This window comes from Lepus europaeus, chromosome 5 (genome assembly GCF_033115175.1).
Source record: "Lepus europaeus isolate LE1 chromosome 5, mLepTim1.pri, whole genome shotgun sequence".
Taxonomy (NCBI): Eukaryota; Metazoa; Chordata; class Mammalia; order Lagomorpha; family Leporidae; genus Lepus; species Lepus europaeus.
This window is the reverse complement of record NC_084831.1, coordinates 88,378,375-88,397,652: the sequence shown is the minus strand read 5'-3', so window position 1 is coordinate 88,397,652 and position 19,278 is coordinate 88,378,375. Positions and strand designations below refer to the sequence as shown.

Genomic DNA, 19,278 nt, shown 5'->3' with positions numbered 1-19,278 from the left:
TACATATTCATGAGGATTATTGGTCTTTAATTTTCTTGGAATGTTTACTTAATTTTTGTATCAGAATAGCACTGGATTCATAGGTTTGAGTTGGGAAGATTTTTTTCCTCCTCAATTTTCTGGAAGTTTATTTCTTCATCTTACATTGCTCTGAATTTTCTCTCTCTCTCTCTCTCTCCCTTTTTTTTTTTTTTTTTTTGACAGGCAGAGTGGACAGTGAGAGAGAGAGAGACAGAGAGAAAGGTCTTCCTTTGCTGTTGGTTCACCCTCCAATGGCCGCCGCAGCCGGCGCGCTGCGGCCAGCGCATTGCGCTGATCCGAAGACAGGAGCCAGGTGCTTCTCCTGGTCTCCCATGGGGTGCAGGGCCCACTGTTGTTGCTGTTCTGGTGGAATGTTCTCTGAATGTCAACTGGATCAAATTGGTTAACAGTGTCATTCAAGTTGTCAGTATTTCTACTTATTTGCTTTCTTCTTTTTTTAAAGATTTATTTATTTGAAAGGCAGAGTTACACAGAGAGGGGAGAAGAGGCAGAGAGAGAGAGAGAGAGAGAGAGAGAGAGAGAGAAAGAGAAAGAGAGAGGTCTTCCATCTGCTGGTTCATTCCCCAATTGACCGCAGTGGCCACAGCTGCATCAATCCAAAGACCAGGAGCCAGGAGCCTCCTCCAGGTCTCCCACACGGGTGCAGGGGCCCAAGGACTTGGGCCATCTTCTACTGTTTTCCCAGGCCATAGCAGAGAGCTGGATCGAAAGTGGAACATCCGGGAGTTGAACTGGCACCCGTATGGGAGGCCGGCACTGCAGGCAGCAGCTTTACCCGCTATACCACAGGGCTGGCCCCCATATTTGCTTCTACTTCTATCACCTACGAAGAGGGAGGTGTTGACATGTCTGATTATAATTGTGGATTTTTCAATTTCTTCTTGTAATTTTATCCACAGTTGTTTCATTTACTTTGAGGGTCAGTTAGGGAAATTGACAGTTATGATTCCTGTATCCTTCCGATAATTCAACACCTTTATAATCAAATCAAATATTCTCTTCATCTCTGGTTATATTCTATGCAATCGCATCTGCTTTTTCTGATGTTGATATAGCCACTCTAGCCATCTTCTGATTACTCTCTATATCCTTTACCTTTTCACTTACTTGCGTCTTTTACATATGTTGGGTTCTTATAGGCACTATTTAGTTGTATTTTGCTTTTTCAGAAAATTTAATCCAATCTGACAATCTCTGCCTTTTAATTGGGATGTTTAAAGTACTTGCATTTGATGTGGCTACTGACGTGACTGAGTTTAACATCTACCATCTTGCTTTTTGTTTTTTCCTGACCCATATGTTCTTTATTCTAATTTTTGTCTTTTTCTCCCTTATGTCGCATTAATTCCATATCTTAAAGCATTATTCTTTTTTATCTCCTCTCTTATCTGGCTAGTTACATATAAATCTCTTTTGTGCTATTTTAGTGCTGGTTTTAAAACTTATACTATACAGATTTTTAATTTTCCCTACTATTTTATCTACAGATAAAATATCATTGGCCCTAAGTCAGTGATAAGGGATAAAAATGTCGTAGGTTAATTTTGAGTGAAATAGTAGAAATGTTTAATTTTGAATAGGTTTGAGTAAGATCAAAACACTTCAGGGCTAATGTTGTGGAGCAGTGGGTTCAGCCACCTCCTGTGATGCTGGCATTACATATGCACACCAGTTCAAGTCCCAGCTGTTCTACTTCTGATCTAACTCCATGTTAATGCACCTGGGAAAGCAGCAGAAGATGGCGCAAGTACTTAGGACCCTGCACCCATGTGAGAGACCTGGAAGAAGCTCATTACTCCTGGCTTCAAATCGGCCCAGCTCTGGCCATTGTGGCCATTTAGGGAGTGAAGCAGCTTATGGAGGGTCTCTCTCTCTCTCTCTCTCTCTCTCTCTGTAACTCTGCCTTTCAAATAAACAAGCAAACCTTTCAAAAAATGATCAAAACATTTCACCGATTATTTAAAGAGAGGAAAAGAAATATGTATGTGTGCCTATGCGTGTTCATGTTGGTGAGAAGTAAAATTTGGGTATTCTGGCCTCTGTACTACTACAACACAACAGTTTGTGCAGCTTAAAATAGATAAAAAATGAATAAACAAGGCCTCTGCATATCTCCTCCATTCATCCAACAAATACATGTGGGTGCTTGATATTGACCAGATATGGAGCAGTTTAGTACTCATTGTCTCCCTAGCACTGTCCTGGCACTTTGATAGTGATACAATAAACCAAACAACTTGCTGAGGGAGTTCCTGGGGAATCTGCAGTATGATAAAGGAGATAAAAAACCTCTCTGAGTAGAGAGCTATTGAAAAGCACAGGTACCTAGCCTGGGCTGAACACACTGGGCTAAGGCTGCACTTAGAATGACCTATAATTACTTATTTATGTATTTTTTTTTACATTTATTTGAAAGGTAAAGAGACACAGAGACAGACCAAGACAGAGACAGAGACAGAGACAGAAACAGACATAGATCTTCCACCAATGGTTCGTTCCCCAAATGCCTGCAACAGTTGGGGTTGGGTCAGACTGAACCCAGGAATTCAGTCTGGGTCTCCCATGTGAGTGAGTAGGACCCAAGTGCTTGTGCCATCACCTGCTACCTCCCAGGGTACACGTTAGAAGGGAGCTGGAATTGGAAGCAGAGCCGGGACTTGAACCCAGGCACTCTGACATGGGATGCTGGCATCCCAAGCAGTCTCCTGACTGCTGGGCCAAATGCCCCTTGAATGTCTTCTAAAAGTAAAATGACTTTTAGATTTTTATAAATCTAATAGGTGTCACTGCATTGATGCCATTTATGTTTCCTGATGAGCTAAGTGCCACACTCTTATACTCTCTTTTTATTTGTTCATTTCTTCAGAAATATTTATTGACTATCTGCAGGGTCGGTTGTTGGCAAGATGCTGAGGATTCAGGGTGAACAAAGACCTCTTCCCTGGACCCCCAGCTTTAGCTTTGGTCCAGCCCTAGTCATTGTGGGTGTTTGGGCAGTAAACCAGCAGATGGGAGAACTGCCTGTCTCTATGTCTCATATTTTTTAAAAACTTATTAAATTAAAAAAAAAAAAAAGTATGCTCCAGCCGCTTGTGCTTGGAGTTCCAGGGTGGCCGATCCACACTGTAGCAGAGCTGAGGTCTGTACACCTGGATTTTGCAGAGATATATTCTATGGGCAAAGGATCACCTCCCATGGAGCGGTTGCAGTAACAAGGGCATTTGAGCTCGGTAAGAGCTCCCTTCCAGGCAGAGCTGTCCAAGTACAAAAAAGGCTCCCCTTTGTCACAGGGGTTACTCAAGCCCTGGCTTCATGCCCGCTTGGCGAGAATGTTTGTTGAGGGAATTCAGGCACCGACTGGTGGGAGTGAAGCTGGACGCCTTGAGGATTCCACTCCTGAAGCAGAGCTTGTGAGTACACGAACTCCATTTCCCTCAACCCCAGGGCGCTGGCATTTGCCATCTGTACGCAGGAGCGGGGCTGGTATTGCACCACCGTCTGCGGTCCAGCAGTGTCCCCAGGGTTCCAGGAGAGGGGCGGGCAGCATGCTTCAGCCCTTGAGAGAAACTGCTGCCCCACGCCTCCTCCAAACCCAAACCCCAGCAGCCTCCTCTTGCCATGACCCTGGGGTCACTGTGGCTTCACTCTGGCCAGGCTGGAACCAGACAGCAGGACAGGCTCTTGCAAATGTTCCTCACTCTGTCCAAGTTTGTGCTTCCTTTACAGGACTTTTTACTTGTTGTTTGTCAGCTTTTTTCCCCTTCTCTTTATTAACTTGGAAATAGCAAATTACATTTTGCCAAGGGAGAGAACCCCTCCCTCACCCAAAGGAGTTTGCAACTTGCGCCTTGGTAAACATGCTTTCAGAATGGGTTTCCGTCCTGGCCCGGCAGCCAAGGGCATACCGGTGCTTCTTCCAGGTTCTCGTCAGTCGTCAGAACAAGCAGGGGTGTGTGGGCCAGCAGCCCCAGCCTCACCATGTTGAGCAAACTCAAATCCAAACAGCTTAACGCGATGCGAAACATCCCCATGCGATCCGGCCCCCAGCTTTCTCCTTTGCTTCCTCTCCTGCTTATCCGCCTATGCTTTCCCTCAATGAGCAGCAAAACTGCTCGATGTTTGTGCCTTCAGCAATGCTACTTACACGTCTCCAGGAATTCTGGTTAGAAGCAGAGGGCACCATGGGATGGAATTCTCGCTGACCAATTAGTCCCCGATTTGCAGGAGTTGCTTTGTCACGTGGTCAACGAGAGAACTAAGATTCTAGAATGGAGACAGAATGGGCCTGAGACATATTTCACAAAGAGGGGAGGTATGCAAAGGGCCTGACGCAGGCAGAGTCTGGGGAAGGAGGCAGGGCAGTGTGGGACGCCCTGCAGGGCAGCTGCAAGGATCAGAAGAGAGGGTGAGTATGCCAGCAAACGTGCGCATTTTCTGCCTACCCCATGCCAGTGTATCTTCCAGATGGGTGTTTGGACCCCAGCCTCCTAAGAGTAACCTGCCCAGACTTTTACCTACCTAGGGCTGTTGTTTCCTTCAGGTAAAGCAAAGGAACTACAGAGCTAAAACCTGCTGGCTCCCAGGTGCAGCCCAGGCTCATTTCCAGCTTTGGAAATGGAGGGAGGGTGCAGGGCATGGAGTCAGAAGGCCTAGCCCCAGCCAGCTCTGCTGTGCACCAACGGTGAGAGCTTGGGCCAGCCTCAGTTTCCTCAACTGTCAAATGACATCAGACTTCTGCCTCCTCCCACGGGTGACCCTACATGCTTCCATGCTATCAAATACCACCCCTTTATGCCAGGGTCTTCCAAACCGTATCACCAAGCCAGACCTCTCCCCTGAGTCCCTGACCCTGGGACCCAAACTTCTCTGTTGGAGATTCATAGGCCCCTAGATTAAGCACACCCCAATAGTGTGTCCACCCTTCTTCCCATCCAGGCCCACCCAGGTGAATGGTGCTGTCCTCACCTCTGGGCCCAAGCTCCGGCCTATACCTGCAGTACCCACTCAACCACAAGCCCCACCCAGTCCTCTTCAATAGTTCTTGCTCTTATGCCCTGCCCCAACCCCATTGCCCGTGCTCCCAGTTGAAGTCTGGTCTCTTGGATCATGTCAGTATCTTCCTGTCCCAGCCCCTCAGCCCAGACCCCCAGTGCTTTCTTACTCATCTAGACGGTGAGTCCCTGGGCCTCCCTCACCTACAACCCTTAGTGACCACCTGTTTGTTTCCCTTAGTGTAAAAATGCAGACTCCCTAACAGTCCTAAAAGATGCTCCCCTGGGATCTGGCCTCCAGGTTGCTGTCCAGACTCATCCTCCACTTTTTAAAAAAATATTTATTTTATTTATTTGAAAGACAAAGTTACAGAGAGAGAGGGAGGGAGAGAGAGAGATCTTTCATATCCGCTGGTTCACTCCCCAAATGGTAGCAATGGCCAGGTCTAGATCAGGCTGAAACCAGGAGTCAGGAGCTACATCTGAGTCTCCCACATAGGTACTGAGGCCCAGGGACTTGGGCCATCCTCCTCTGCTTTCCCAAGCACATTAGCAGGGAGCTGGATTGGAAGAGGAGCAGCTGGGACTTGAACTGACACCTATATGGGATGCTAGTACTGGAGGCAGTGGTTTTACTCAGTATGCCAAAATGCCAGCCCCTCACCCTCTGCCCTTCTCCCACCCCCCCACTTTGGTACTCTACCTCAAAGCACACCCAACCACACATAGGGCTGCAAAGGGGCCACCCTTGTTCTGTTCTTTTGGTGTTAGAAAGTCCTGCTGCCTGGTGTGGCATGCCTCTCGCCCCCCTCTTCCTCCCGGCGTCTGACTCCCGCATCAGGACTAAGAACCTTCTTCTTCCTGGGGAAGCCTTCCCATTCCCTCAGAGATGGAAGAAGCTGCTTCGGTGCTCTCTTACCTGGTAGGCCTCTCCTATCACGGCGCCTATGAGTGGACTTCAACAAGTTCATGGAAACTGGAACTACAAAATATGTTTATTTTGGTGCAAAACATGTTTGAAATCCATGTGCAGTTTCTTCATAATATGCATTTTCCATGAACTTTTTCACATATCCTTTAATTCCATCTCCCGCAAACGTCTGTAGTGCCCTCATGTCTTACTGAGTGAGGATGGCCTGTGCATTGCCAATTCCCTCAATGGTCTGTGAGCAGGGTGTAAAAGTCCCCTCTTACCTTTCCTGGTCCACTGTCCCTAAATGAAGCCCCCATGTGCCCGTGTATCCTCGCTTTGTAAATAAGCCTTATCAGGCTGCATGCTGTTCGTGCCTGTACTCAGAATTACTCTCTAAGTAAAAGACCAGAACCCAGAATATTATTTTAGGCCCAGCCTAACCCACAACGGGGTGAGGATGGGGTGGTGGCTGGTCACGGACATGTGGATATTGGTTGAGTAATGGGAAGTGAGTCCCTGGCACCCTTTGTGACTCTGTTAGTGCAATCATATTAGCAATGACATCCACGCTGAGGAAGGAGTAAGAAGGACAAGAAAGAGTCTTAAGCCACACTCCTCCACACTGTGACTTAAAAATTAGCGCTCCTATATATCCTAGAAAGCAGTCAGGGTAATAACTAGTTAATTGACCACAGGGACTTATTCAATACCAATATGGACTGCATTACGTCATCCCCAAATCCACATGTTGCCGCTCTAATCCCCGAGGTGACCATATTTGGAAACGGGAGTTTCAAGGAGATAATTAAATTTCATGAGGTCATAGGGCGGGGCCCTCCTCTGGAAGGCCTGGTATCCTTGCAAGTAGAGGAAGGGGCAGCAGAGCTGTCTCTGCGCACAGAGGAGAGGTCATGTGAGGACACACGGAAAAGATGGCCCCTGCGAGCCAGGAAGTCCCCACCAGAACCCAACCCGGGCAGCACCTTGAAATTGGAACTCCAGAAACTGAGAAAAAAAATGTCTATTGTTTGTGCCACCCAGTCTGGGGCAGCCCCTAGCAAACTAATACAGATACCTACTGTGGGCCTTGGCCTTGAGGGTAGCAAAAGAGCCCTCCCCCTGACCCCCACACCAGCTTCCAAGGATCTGTGATCTTTACTGGGCTTTTCCTGTTTGGGTTGCATTCTGAGTCTCCATAGGTAGCATTTCTTCCTGTGACAAGCTGGTTGAAGATCAAATTTGTGGCTTCCCAAGCACCTCTCCTTCTTCATTAAAGACCACCGCCATTCCCCTTCCTCCTCCTCCTTCCTCCTAGACTCCACAAGACTGTGCGTGCCTTAGGCAAGTGCAGGAAGAGGCCCTCCCAAGCCCTGGCTGCACAAGCTTTCTGCCGCAGAGTCACGTCCCTGGTGACCTGGCCGGGCTGAGAGGGAGGATGTGGCTCCCGAATCCCCAGCTCTGCCTAGTTCATTGCAAGAGTGCATTACATTTCCTTGTCTTCCTTAAAATAAGCCTCCAAGAGGCACACGTATGACTTGAAGTTTTCCAGGATCGTGGCTTTCATTTCCCCAAGGGCTACTTTTCAGCAATGGTTGGCAAGAGAGATTTGTCCAAGGTGTACTCAAGCTGCCGACATAAGCCAGCATGAACATGACTCTGAGCTGCCAAGGGGGTCCTAGTGTTGTGGGGACACAGTGACGAAGGTGACCTCGGTTCATGTCTCACCTAGAAGAAGTTCCACGCAGACAGCATAGCAAGGCTTATTTAAGTCAGAAACCTCCTGCCACAGCATCAGGCGTGGGCTCCAAGAGAGGAAAACCCAAGAAACTTGTCAAAGTGGAGTATTTTAAGCACCATTCGGGTGAGCAGAATAAGGGCAGCAATCAACCAGAGGGCGGGGACAAAACCGAGCAGAAGGCCTGAATTGCAACCCTGTCTAGCCTGCTCCAGATAAAGCCCAAGATGCCTTCTGGAGGACAGCACAGGTGACTTGCCTTTCTATTCTCGTGCTAAAACTGGACTCTCAGAGGAGTGGGATCAGCCCTGTCGTCTTCGTAAAGGCAGTTGCTGGGAAGGACAGCACTTGACTTCCCCTTTTCTCATTCCAACAGGGACCTGACCTAACTGCCTGTTAGCCCATTTAACTCCTTACGCTAGGTTAGTAGCAAAGTGGGTTTCGGTTGCCTGTCCCTGTGAGCACCAGCTTTGGGACTTGGTACAACTCTGGGCCTTTTGTGTCAAATCACATGCCTTAGGAAGGGGTACTGGCCTGGCACACCCTGAAGGATTTCTATGGGCAAGCAAGGGTGGCTCCCATCACAAGTTCCACACTGGACAACTCTAAAGGCAGAGAAATGTGTGGGGGTCAGAACTCAGGTGGGTGGCAGGATGGAAACGTGACTTAAGGAGAGACTATCAGAGTGGGGAGCATGTTCTCCTCTCTGCCCTTACTTTCTCAACAGTTCTTTTTTTTTTAAATTTTTTTACTTTGCAGGTTAATAACTCATGGAAGAATTAACAGTCACTGCTCGCAGAGATTAAAAGTTCACAGGTACCTCTGCAACCTAAGATGTCTGTGCCACGAGCTGCAGTCAAATCCCTTTTTGACTTGCCTGGCATCTAGAACCATTCATTCTACAAGCAGGCTGTCCACAGAAGGAGAAATTTGGATGGCTGACCAAATATGACAAACTCAGCCTCACTAATAATTACAGAAAGACAGGGTAAAAACGAGACATGATGTTTTTGCTCCCGAAGTTTAAATTGTTTAACAGTACCATTTGGGAATTCTAATCCAGAGAATGAAGTGGGTCCACATATTTCGTTCTCTCCCACTAAGAGACCCACTGAAATGGTAGTAAGATGTACAAAATCAGAGTGGAACAGAGTGCAGCAGGTGGGGTTTGGAAGATAAAAAACAAATAGTTTTGTGTTGCCAAATAAACCACATAGGGATAAGTAGGGTCTGAGTGAGGGGAGAGTGTTGAATGGGAAGAGAGCCACCTTCCTGGGAAGGGGAGCTAGCTCCCCCAGGGCATTGGAGAGGCACTGTGATGGCTAATGTAAATCAACCAGACCACTAGAAGAGGCACCTGGTTCAAACACGATCTCTGGTTGTGTCTGTGAGGGGTTTCTACATGAAATTAGAATTGAAGCAATGGATTCAGGAAAGTGGATTGCTTTCCTGAATGTGGGTGAGTGGGATCCAGTCTATTGAGGACCTGAGTAGGACAACATGTGCAGAAAGGAGAGCTTGCCCTTTGGCTTCCTGCCTGTCTCTTGAGTTGGACTGGGATTTCTAGCACTGGATCCCCTGGTTCTCAGGGGCCCGGAGACACCACCAGCTTTGCTGGTCTCCAGCTTGCAGATGGAAGATCATGGACCTTCTCAGCTTTGGTATCATAAGAGAATTCCTTATACTACTTATTTTCCAATATACCTATTGGTTCTGTGTCTATGGAGGACCTTGACTAACACAGGTGCTAAGCTCGAGGTTGAGGGAAAAGGAAAGTAAGAATGGAGAGTGGGTCAGCTATCAGGATGCCTGCTTGAAGCACCCTCCACCTTCACTCCCAACATTTACCTACTGTGGGCACACAGCAGTTGGCCATGCACTGGTTATACTCAGAGAGGCTAAGATAGCACACACTCTCACATGTCAGGAGTCAATAGATACTACCAACAGTTGACAAATAAAAACAGTGGTATAAACATATCACCTAATGTTCTGTGCTAACTACCAAAAAAAGTGAAACCAGAATTGGTTAAAGTTGGCTACAATAGGGAGTGGGGTAGATTGAAGAGAGAGAGAAGGAGACTTCTCATAGTGTTCTTTTTTTTTTCTTTTTTCTTTCTTTCTTTCTTTCTTTTTTTTTTTTTTTTTTGACAGGCAGAGTGGACAGTGAGAGAGAGAGACAGAGAGAAAGGTCTCCTTTTTGCCGTTGGTTCACCCTCCAATGGCCGCTGCGGACGGCACATCTCACTGATCCGAAGGCAGGAGCCAGGTGCTTCTCCTGGTCTCCCATGTGGGTGCAGGGCCCAAGGACCTGGGCCATCCTCCACTGCACTCCCGGGCCACATCAGAGAGCTGGCCTGGAAGAGGGGCAACCGGGATAGAATCCGGCGCCCCGACCAGGACTAGAACCCAGTGTGCCGGTGCCACAGGCGGAGGATTAGCCTAGTGAGCCGCGGCGCCAGCCTCATAGTGTTCTGTACTATACTATTTAAATGGTACTATAGTACTATCTGTACTTTATTATTCTAATTTCTTCACATGTAGGTATTACTTTTAACATTAAAATAGAAATAATAATATTGCCAAACATTGGCATTAGTGAATAAAACAGAACCTCTTATACCCTGTTTGCAAGAATAAACATTGAAATGGTCTAAACTTTTTAAAGAGCAATTTTGTAATATTAACTAATATAATTAATACAGGCTCACTCTTGAAGAATAATATTGTATAAATTTCCAGTCTAGTAAGACTACGTGAAGGAACAGTGGGCAAACCAATCAAAGAGGAAGCAGAAGAATACTCAAGGTTTTCCTCCATTGCAAATGAGCACGAACACACATACTCACATCACATGTTCTGCCACACATCTTGCGCATTGACTCACTCAGATGAAAACATCAGCCACCCAGGTTCTTAAGAGTTCTCTCTCCAGCTTTTATTCCTTATCTTGGTTCTTACATGGAAAGCTGTCTCTGGTGGTTTCTCCATCCTCACATGACTCATTTTGGTTTACTTTTGTGGAAGCAACTAACTTTGGAGCTGGGACTTTTCCTTCCAGCCACAGTCTGAGGCTAACCCAGTATTCCCAAGCTCCTGGGTGCTGGCCAGCCACTTGGAGACAAGCCCCTGATTCTGTTTGTACTCTCCTTATGGTTACTATGTTCTAAGTGTGGTCAGCCTATTAGAGCCCATGGCCTGATCACTCATTCTCCATGTGTCATTGCTGATAAGGTGGGAAACAGAACATAGCTTTTGGACAGCCTCAACTTTACTTGAGCAGGGAAGAGCCAGGTTCTTCCCATGATTTGGTGAAGAAACTCTTGGGAAATACTTATGGCCAAACTACATTTTTGTAGAGCGTAATAGTCAATACATAATTACAATAGCCCCATAATGCCATTTTAGGTGAGGGAACCTATGCTCAGTATGAGAAATCAGTTGTCCCTGTTCATTCAACCAGAATGTTGTGAGGTAGAGATTAAGATCCAGATCTTAACGATTTTTTATCTTGTATTTTTCATACCGCTTCAGTAGATGTTTTTAGGACTTCTTAGTGCGATAGTTGTGGGAATTAGACCAGAGCACTTCACTCTGCTTCAGTGTTTCACAGAAACCCATGATCTGGATGCTGACATCCACTATCTCACATTCTTGGACTTTGGACAGATTCCTAAGTTTGTTACAAAACAACTGTGTGTCCATGATCAGGTTTACATAACATCTCTGGATTTCAGCTTCTTCATCTACAAAATAGATAGTAAGAGTTTTTCTCCCAATAAAACCTCACTGGAATTGTCGTGAAGTTCCAATATGATAAAATATATAAAGCACTAAGTAGGTGCTTAACGTGGTGGTGGTGGTTGTCAATGAGAAGAGAAATTGTTTTGAAATGTGTAGGATACTTTAAATCCATTCAAATTTCCTCCTCAGATGGGATCCCATGATCTACTCCCCGTCTTCTTAGCTGTCAATTCATTTTTAGAATATTAACTGTTTTGTAAAGACAGCAAGTCCTGGACCATCAGACTTACTTGCCAAAAGCAACTGCAGAAGTGTTATGTGCCAGATACTGGGCATTCAATGTGTGCATTGCAATAGATGACACAGAGTCCCATGCTTTGCTGTCTCTAAACTGTGGTTTCTTAAGCAGAAATAGGAGCTGTGTGCATGGTACCTAGGGTCCTTTTGACTTGATGACACAGCATCCTTTCTAGCAGGTAGAGAGGCATTTATTAAGTGAGTGCCAGTATCACAGGTATCCAGAAGACTGAGCAGCATGTGTGTGCAGTCATTTTAGCTTTAACTACATTCATCGGCAAACAAGTAGAGGCTATTAACAGCTGTTGCACCTTGGAGAACATGCCAGGCAAAACCACAGGCTTCAGTGTTGTTTAAAGCAGGGCAAACAAGAGACTAGAAAGAGAGAAGACATCTTGACAGTAGCAAGAAGACTGTCACACTGGCTTCACCCATCATGGGGACAGAAAGCTTATATCATTCCCTGTGCCTTGGGGTAAGTCTATGAAGACACTCCATGCAGAAAGAGGCAGGGTGGTGAGGAGCAAAGGTACATCTGTAATCAGGGAGGCAGGTAGAGTTCATCTGAAGAGACTTGCGCTTGGTGGAAATTCTAAGTGACTAAACCCAGCTGTACACACGCTATAAACCTAGGTTCCCCCCAGAGCAGTGAGGCTCAAAGTGCAGCCTGGATTATGTGATCACCCCAGGAACTCTGCGAAGGAGGCCACCCCAGCCCAGGGAAACACACTTACTCGCTTCTTGGAAGAAACAGTGAACAGAATTCTAAGATTGATCTTCAAATTCTTGGCTTAAAAAACAGAAATTACGGCTGCACTGACTCTGAGCAGAGGGGAAGAATGGGCTGGGGGAAATTTCCTTGGCAAGCTGGGAGATTGAAGGACAGACATCTTCATACCCAAGTCAGTGATGGGTGCCTTCAGCAGAACTCAGAGCTGTCTTGTTTCACGTCAGAATTCCACACGCGGAGCTACTGTTGTGGCTTAGCAGGTTAAGCTGCTGCCTATGACCTATGACACCAGCATCTTATAGCAGAGTGCTGGTTTGAATCCCACTTCGTCCACTTCCTCTCCAACTTCCAGTTAATGCACTTAGGAAAGCAACAGATGATGGCTCAAGTGCTTGGGTCCTTGCCACTCACGTAGGAGACCCACATGGAGTTCCTGGCTCCTGGCTCCTGGCTTCAGCCTGGTCAAGCCCCAGTAATTATAGGTATTGGGGAAGTGAACCAGCAGATGGAAGATCTCTTCTCTCCCTTTCTCTCCTTCTTCCTCTGTCACTCTGCTTTCCAAATAAATAAAATAAATCTTTTAAAAAAACAACCCAAGCTCATACATTTAAAATATTGAGGTAATTCGGCCGGCGCCGTGGCTTAACAGGCTAATCCTCCGCCTTGCGGCGCCGGCACACCAGGTTCTAGTCCCGGTTGGGGCACCGGATTCTATCCCGGTTGCCCCTCTTCCAGGCCAGCTCTCTGCTATGGCCTGGGAAGGCAGTGGAGGATGGCCCAAGTGCTTGGGCCCTGCACCCACATGGGAGACCAGGAGAAGCGCCTGGCTCCTGGCTTCGGATCAGCGAGATGCACCGGCCGCAGCGGCCATTGGAGGGTGAACCAACGGCAAAAAGGAAGAGCTTTCTCTCTGTCTCTCTCTCTCACTATCCACTCTGCCTGTCAAAAAAATTTTTTAAAAAAGCCGGCGCTGTGGCTCAACAGGCTAATCCTCCACCTTGCGGCGCCGGCACACCGGGTTCTAGTCCCGGTCGGGGCACCGATCCTGTCCCGGTTGCCCCTCTTCCAGGCCAGCTCTCTGCTGTGGCCAGGGAGTGCAGTGGAGGATGGCCCAAGTGTTTGGGCTCTGCACCCCATGGGAGACCAGGAGAAGCACCTGGCTCCTGCCATCAGAACAGCGCGGTGCGCCGGCCGCAGCGCGCTACCGCGGCGGCCATTGGAGGGTGAACCAACGGCAAAGGAAGACCTTTCTCTCTGTCTCTCTCTCTCACTGTCCACTCTGCCTGTCAAAAAAAAATTTTTTTTTAAAACTATTGAGGAAATTCATAACAGAAATGCAAGGAAAAAAGTGTAAGTCAAAATTTCAACAGGGAAGGGAGAGACACTTGGATACGTCTGGAGACATCTTTGGCTGTTGCTACAAGGGGAGGCTGCTACTGGTCTCTAGTGGGTAGAGGGCAGGAGGTGCTTTTAAAATCCTACATATACAGGAAACCTCCCCAACTCCTGAACAAAAATTATCTGACTTCAGATGCCTGTAGTGCAGAGGCCGAGAAAACCTGATTTTAAAATATCATCCTTTCCAGCAAATACATCAATCATTAAACAATATAGCCATCTGGATGAGAATACCGCAGGTGCGAACAGAGGCTTATGGTAGAAACAGTGAGTGTGTGAGCAATAAATCTTGCGAGTGAGAAATCTTCTTTTCCCTCAAGACCCCTACCTTAAACTTTTCAAATATGAAGTAAAAATAAATTAATAGAATCACATATTTTTTTTTAAAGATTTATTTGTTTATTTGAAAGGCAGAGCTACAAAGAGGCAGAGGCAGAGAGAGAGGTCTTCCATCCACTGGTTCACTCCCCACATGGCTGCAACTGGCTAAGCTGATCTGAAGCCAGGAGCCAGGAGCCTCCTCCAGGTCTCCCACACAGGTCCAGAGGCCCAAGGACTTGGGGCATCTTTCACTGCTTTCCCAGGCCATAGCAGAGAGCTGGACTGGAAGTGGAGCAGCCGGGACTCAAACCTGTGTCAACAGGATGCTGGCACAGCAGGCGGCCGCTTTAGCTGCTATGCCACATCACCAGCTCCTGGAATCACATATTTTTTGAAAAGTTATCACCTAAAAGATCTGCTTTATCATCCTTTGTTGTTTACAAATAACATGAATTGTCTGTTTAAGATTTACAGTTTGATATAATTGTCCCATAGACTGAGATGTTAAATTCTCATATGTTGGGACATTTGCTATTTGTCTTAGGCAGAGCACTTGTTACCAGTCAGGCAAAAGCCTAATCTGAAGTTCAGAAGCTTTCTGGTGGCAGCGGGCATGTGATGGATACTGTAATAGAAATCTAACTCCAGCCACAGGAGCCGGGGGAAGGAAGCGAAGTCACTTATTGAAGGTTACAACACTAGTCCTCCACACATCTAGGGCCTGATATAAAGTCTTCCCAGTCTCAACCAAGTCTGCGTCCTGGCCTACCTCCTTAGCTTGTCTAGGGAAGTAAAAACAAAACGGAAAACATTCTCTCGAAAACACAGCCATAAATTATTATTACAAGCGGGCAGAGTGTACAAACATTGCTGGGACTGTGGTGGAGAACCAGGATAGTAACAGAGGAGCCAGGACTTGGTAGGACAGACCACGCCGTCTCTGCTTTCACACCCACTCCTGGGCTGATCTTGAGGTTTGAGGGTTCCAGGGAGCCCCACGCCCGCGGAGGAATCTGACTTTGAGTCCGAGAAGTGAGAAACAGAACTCGCACGTGATTGGCCTCAAGTCGCTCTGAATGTAGCCAAGGTTCCCCTTCTGGGCCGTACTGCGTACTGCGTGGGGTGAGGAGCACTCCACTGCGGGAGTTTTTGATGGGTGGGCGGAACTGCCTAACGACGGGTAGCTAAATATGGGGGAAGACACAACAAATGGCCCGCTTCCCTCGGATCCAAATTCCTGCCGTCAGCGCTTTCCCAGCCCCTTCCTCCCCAAAATCGGGAGGGAAATACGAGGATGAAGCCACAACGCACTGGCACTTACTCATTCCGATGACAAACCAGGAGTCGGTTCCGCTGCAATATTTCGCAGCTGTTGGTTTCCATTTCCCGGGAGACCCACGTCTTGTCATCTGGATTTGCTTAAATGGCTCTGAGCCGTGGGCACGGGCAGGCGGCAAAGGGTCCTGCGGAGGAGGCAGGCCACGCGCCAGTGACACGGGTGAGGGACGAAGTCACTCACTGCCTTGGCCCTTTCACGCGGGGATGGGAGTGATGGGACCCGCACCAGTGGCACTGGAAGCCAGGGGGCAAGAGAGAAACAGGAGACCTGATTTGCCTGTGCCGTGCGGTACCACAAAATCACCTGCTCCCTCTCCCTCCTCCCCCTCCACTTCCTTGACCCAGGAGGCTGGGCCCTCGCCCTGTTTGTGTGTCTGGGCTCTGCCACCATGGTCACTGCTGACTGGACCAGAGTGATCGCCAGACCCGGCTGGGCCAATCACATCCTCTCTCCCGGGACTGGAAATGGCGCCTCAGGGACCCAGACTAGAGGTTTTCCTCCAGTGTTGTATGACCGGGGAATTCGGAGCACACGCGGTGGCCAGGGTCCCCAGAACTTGACTGCAGGGACGCCAGGTTGGCCTGATCTAAGGCAGAGCTTGCGGCGTGGAGCCGCCCATTGTAGGGAGAAGCAGACCTGCAGAGGGGAGGCGAGGCGAGGGCCAGCCGTCTCCACTACAGAGCTTTCTGGTCCTGGGCGCCAGGCCATTCTGGCTGTACTTGGTTCCTGAATCCTCCCTTGAAACATTTCTTCTGGAGCCGCTTTGAGCAGCTTCTGTCGCCCAGAGCGAAATGAACTTTGACCCACCACTGTCACGACCTCGCCGTCACCTGTCACAGTGCTGCCGACTCCGCCTGGGAAACCATTTTCAAGCCTCACCCTGTGTCCTCTTCCACAGCGTTCTCGTCCTCTCCTCCCTGAGTGGACTCCGCCCAGGGCCTCTTCTGCCCCGCCCCCAGCCTCTACGCAAACCACCTGATCTACTCATTCCCAAGCTTGAAGTCCTTTACTGGTTCCTCCTGGCTGGTTAAAAATTACAAGAGTGCTGTACAAATGGACTTGAAAAAACTTGTTATGAACTGAAAAAACTAAAGTTGCGATCAATAGACATAGGAGCCTTGGGTTTTTCTTTTTAAAATGTGATTTACATATGCACACATTTAAATGCCTGCATACCTTTAGGAAAAGGCACTCACCACACTGTTAGCCGGGCTTCCCTTGATGGGGTGTGGCTTTGGGAGGCAGAGGGGGATTTCCACCATGTCTTACTTTAGGTAATATTTAATAAATGTAGGTGATTGTAGATGATTGAATTTTTAATTTTTTCTCCACTTCGAAGGTTTCCGAAGGTCCTTCACATTTTTGCATCTGGGTCACATACCTCCAGCTTCTTCCGAATTTTCACCGTGACCCCCAGGTAGCGCCTTCTTTACATTAGCTGTGACGCTGCTGCCCGTTCTGTGACTCCTTCCTGAAATACCTATTCTCCACTCTTTATCTGAAAGACTTCTATCTTTATGTGAAATTTTATTTATAGGAAAGACAGCAGAGGGAAGGGAGAGAAGGAGAGAGGAAGAGAGAGAGAGATCTTCCACCCATGGGTTTATTTCCCCTAATGCCTACAGCAGTCAGGGATGGGCCAAACTAAAGCCAGGAGCCAGGAACTCAGTACAGGTCATAGGAGTCCAACTACTTGAGCCATCACCAGTGCATCCCAGGGCGCTTGTTATCAGGAAGCTGGAATTGAAACTCAGACACTTGGAATTGGATGCTTCAAATGCCTGCCCCCATTTTTCTTTTTTGATACAGATCAAATATCACCTCCTCTGGGAAGCCGCCTCAGGTTGACACATCTCTATTCCATATCAAGGTTAGTTGTATTGTCCCAGTGGCCCCATGTCTCTTGCTACTGTGTTGTAATGTTACCAAATTGTATAATGTCCAAAGTGTCACATGATTATCTGCCCTACTGCAGGTGAGCACCTTGCAGATGAGGACAGAGGCTTATTCCTCTCAGCGGAGAGCTGGACTAAGCATGCACAGGAGATCTTGGTTGATTGGTTGAATGAATGAATGGTTGGATGAACGGGCCCTTGCAAGGAAGCCAGAGCCATGAAGTCATTGCAGCCATTCCTGCTTCTTTCACACAAAGTCCACCCACTCGGCCTCACCACAGCCTTGTTGGTGAGCAGCCACCTGCCCAGCTAGCAGGAGCACCAGCTAGCAGGATCGGGTACCAGGCTGGGCTGGGGTGGAGAGTGTTGATGTGGTACTTTAAACATCACAACCATCAGTTGAAAATGTAGCTAGTGACTAATCAAATAAAGAGGCCAGACCTGTTCTGGAGAATATCTAACTGGTGGTGGGTTGTTACTGTTTGGTGGGATATTCACTTCTCCCTCTCTCCCAGGTCCCTAAAGAGAAATCTTGAATTGAGGAGCCCCTGTCTTCTCTCCTCTTACAAAGAAGAAAGCTTTCTTCTTGCTGCGAAGCTGGGGCAAGCTACATAGCAAATTCCCGAGGGAGGAGGAGAATGGGCTTGGAGGACCAAGGAAGCTCCCAAGGCGAGGAATAGAGGTTCTTCTTCATGAATGTGAGGCAGCCACACCGGTGCCAAGGGAGCACAGGAGTCAGGGAAGGAACAAGGATTTAGTATTTAGTCAATGTTTAGGAGTTCCTACCGATGTTTATTCTCCATAATGACTTGCCTGAGCCCTGACTACAGAATGGAATTCCTTTTAGATTACATTTTGGATACTGTCTTGGGGTTCTTGAATGTGACATCATCCCAAAGCCAACACATAGGAGTCCAGGATTGGTGAGAGTTAACCCCTAAAAATGAGTGAGTTGAGAGCTTGCAACAAGGCAACACAGTTTGCATGCAGGGCTTTGCTTACTCCATAGCTTTCTCTGCTAGAGAGAGGAGCTGGGGCAAGCAGGGGCAGCAGAGGGCCCAGACCTTGTCAGCTCTGAGTGCAGGCCAGAAGAGCCTGGACAGTGAGGAACTGGATGACAGGGGTAGGGCTGCCTCACCCTCCTCTGGGGCTCTCATGCCAGGGTTTCCAGGAGCTCTCACACTGTGAGTGTCTGGAGCTCATGGGAGGAAAGGGAAACTCAGCTGAGAACCACTTTACAGCTAGGCTTTGATGTTCAGGGGCAGCTTCAGACTGGACAGGCATCCACCCAGACCATGGGTGCAATCCCCTAGGCCATGGAGACCAATACTGACAGGTGGTGGCTCTAACATGGTTTCTTAGATCCCAACCATAGTTACTCAAAGAGAAGCTTCAGAAGCACGCTCAATCCTCCAAGTGGCTGCAGACCTTAGGATCAGAAGGGGAAATTTTCTGGGCCAAGATCAATGTTAGAGACACAGGAATACAGGTGAGTTCATCAATGGTGGGGAGAGGGGCTCTTGATCATGGCAGCCCGTGTGGGTCCAGTCTTGGGCAAGGGCATGGCAAAGGTAAAGCGAAATGGCTTAATGAAGGAGGCATCATGTTGGATGGGAAGCAGTGGCGTGTACCAGACCTTGTCCACTGTGAATATCTGAAATAATACAGTACTCTCAGTTGTCTTCTATGAAAAAGAAGCTCTCCAGTGTCTTCAGGTATTTGATGCATTGTGTGCCTTTATTCATTTGTTCATGCTCCCAAAGTTCTGAGCACCTGCACTTCAGACAGCGGGTGAGGAGAGAGATGTGGCCCTGCCTTCTGGGGCTGACATTGTAATCGAAGACTCAAAATGTGCTTGGATCTGGATTCCTTG

At 47.9% G+C, this 19,278-nt stretch overlaps 2 long non-coding RNA genes across 2 annotated transcripts; one reads left to right on the top strand and one right to left on the bottom strand.

The window, feature by feature from the left end:
• Positions 1 to 3,402: 3,402 nt before the first annotated feature.
• LOC133760855 (uncharacterized) lies at positions 3,403 to 17,831 on the top strand. The gene is made up of 3 exons (XR_009866013.1): positions 3,403 to 3,452; positions 17,320 to 17,380; positions 17,486 to 17,831. It is a non-coding gene; the product is annotated as an uncharacterized LOC133760855 (long non-coding RNA).
• Positions 14,273 to 16,421, bottom strand: LOC133760854 (uncharacterized). Its single transcript, XR_009866012.1, has 3 exons — positions 16,318 to 16,421; positions 15,493 to 15,634; positions 14,273 to 14,545 (listed from the first exon to the last, which is right to left on the bottom strand). It is a non-coding gene; the product is annotated as an uncharacterized LOC133760854 (long non-coding RNA).
• Positions 17,832 to 19,278: the final 1,447 nt, after the last annotated feature.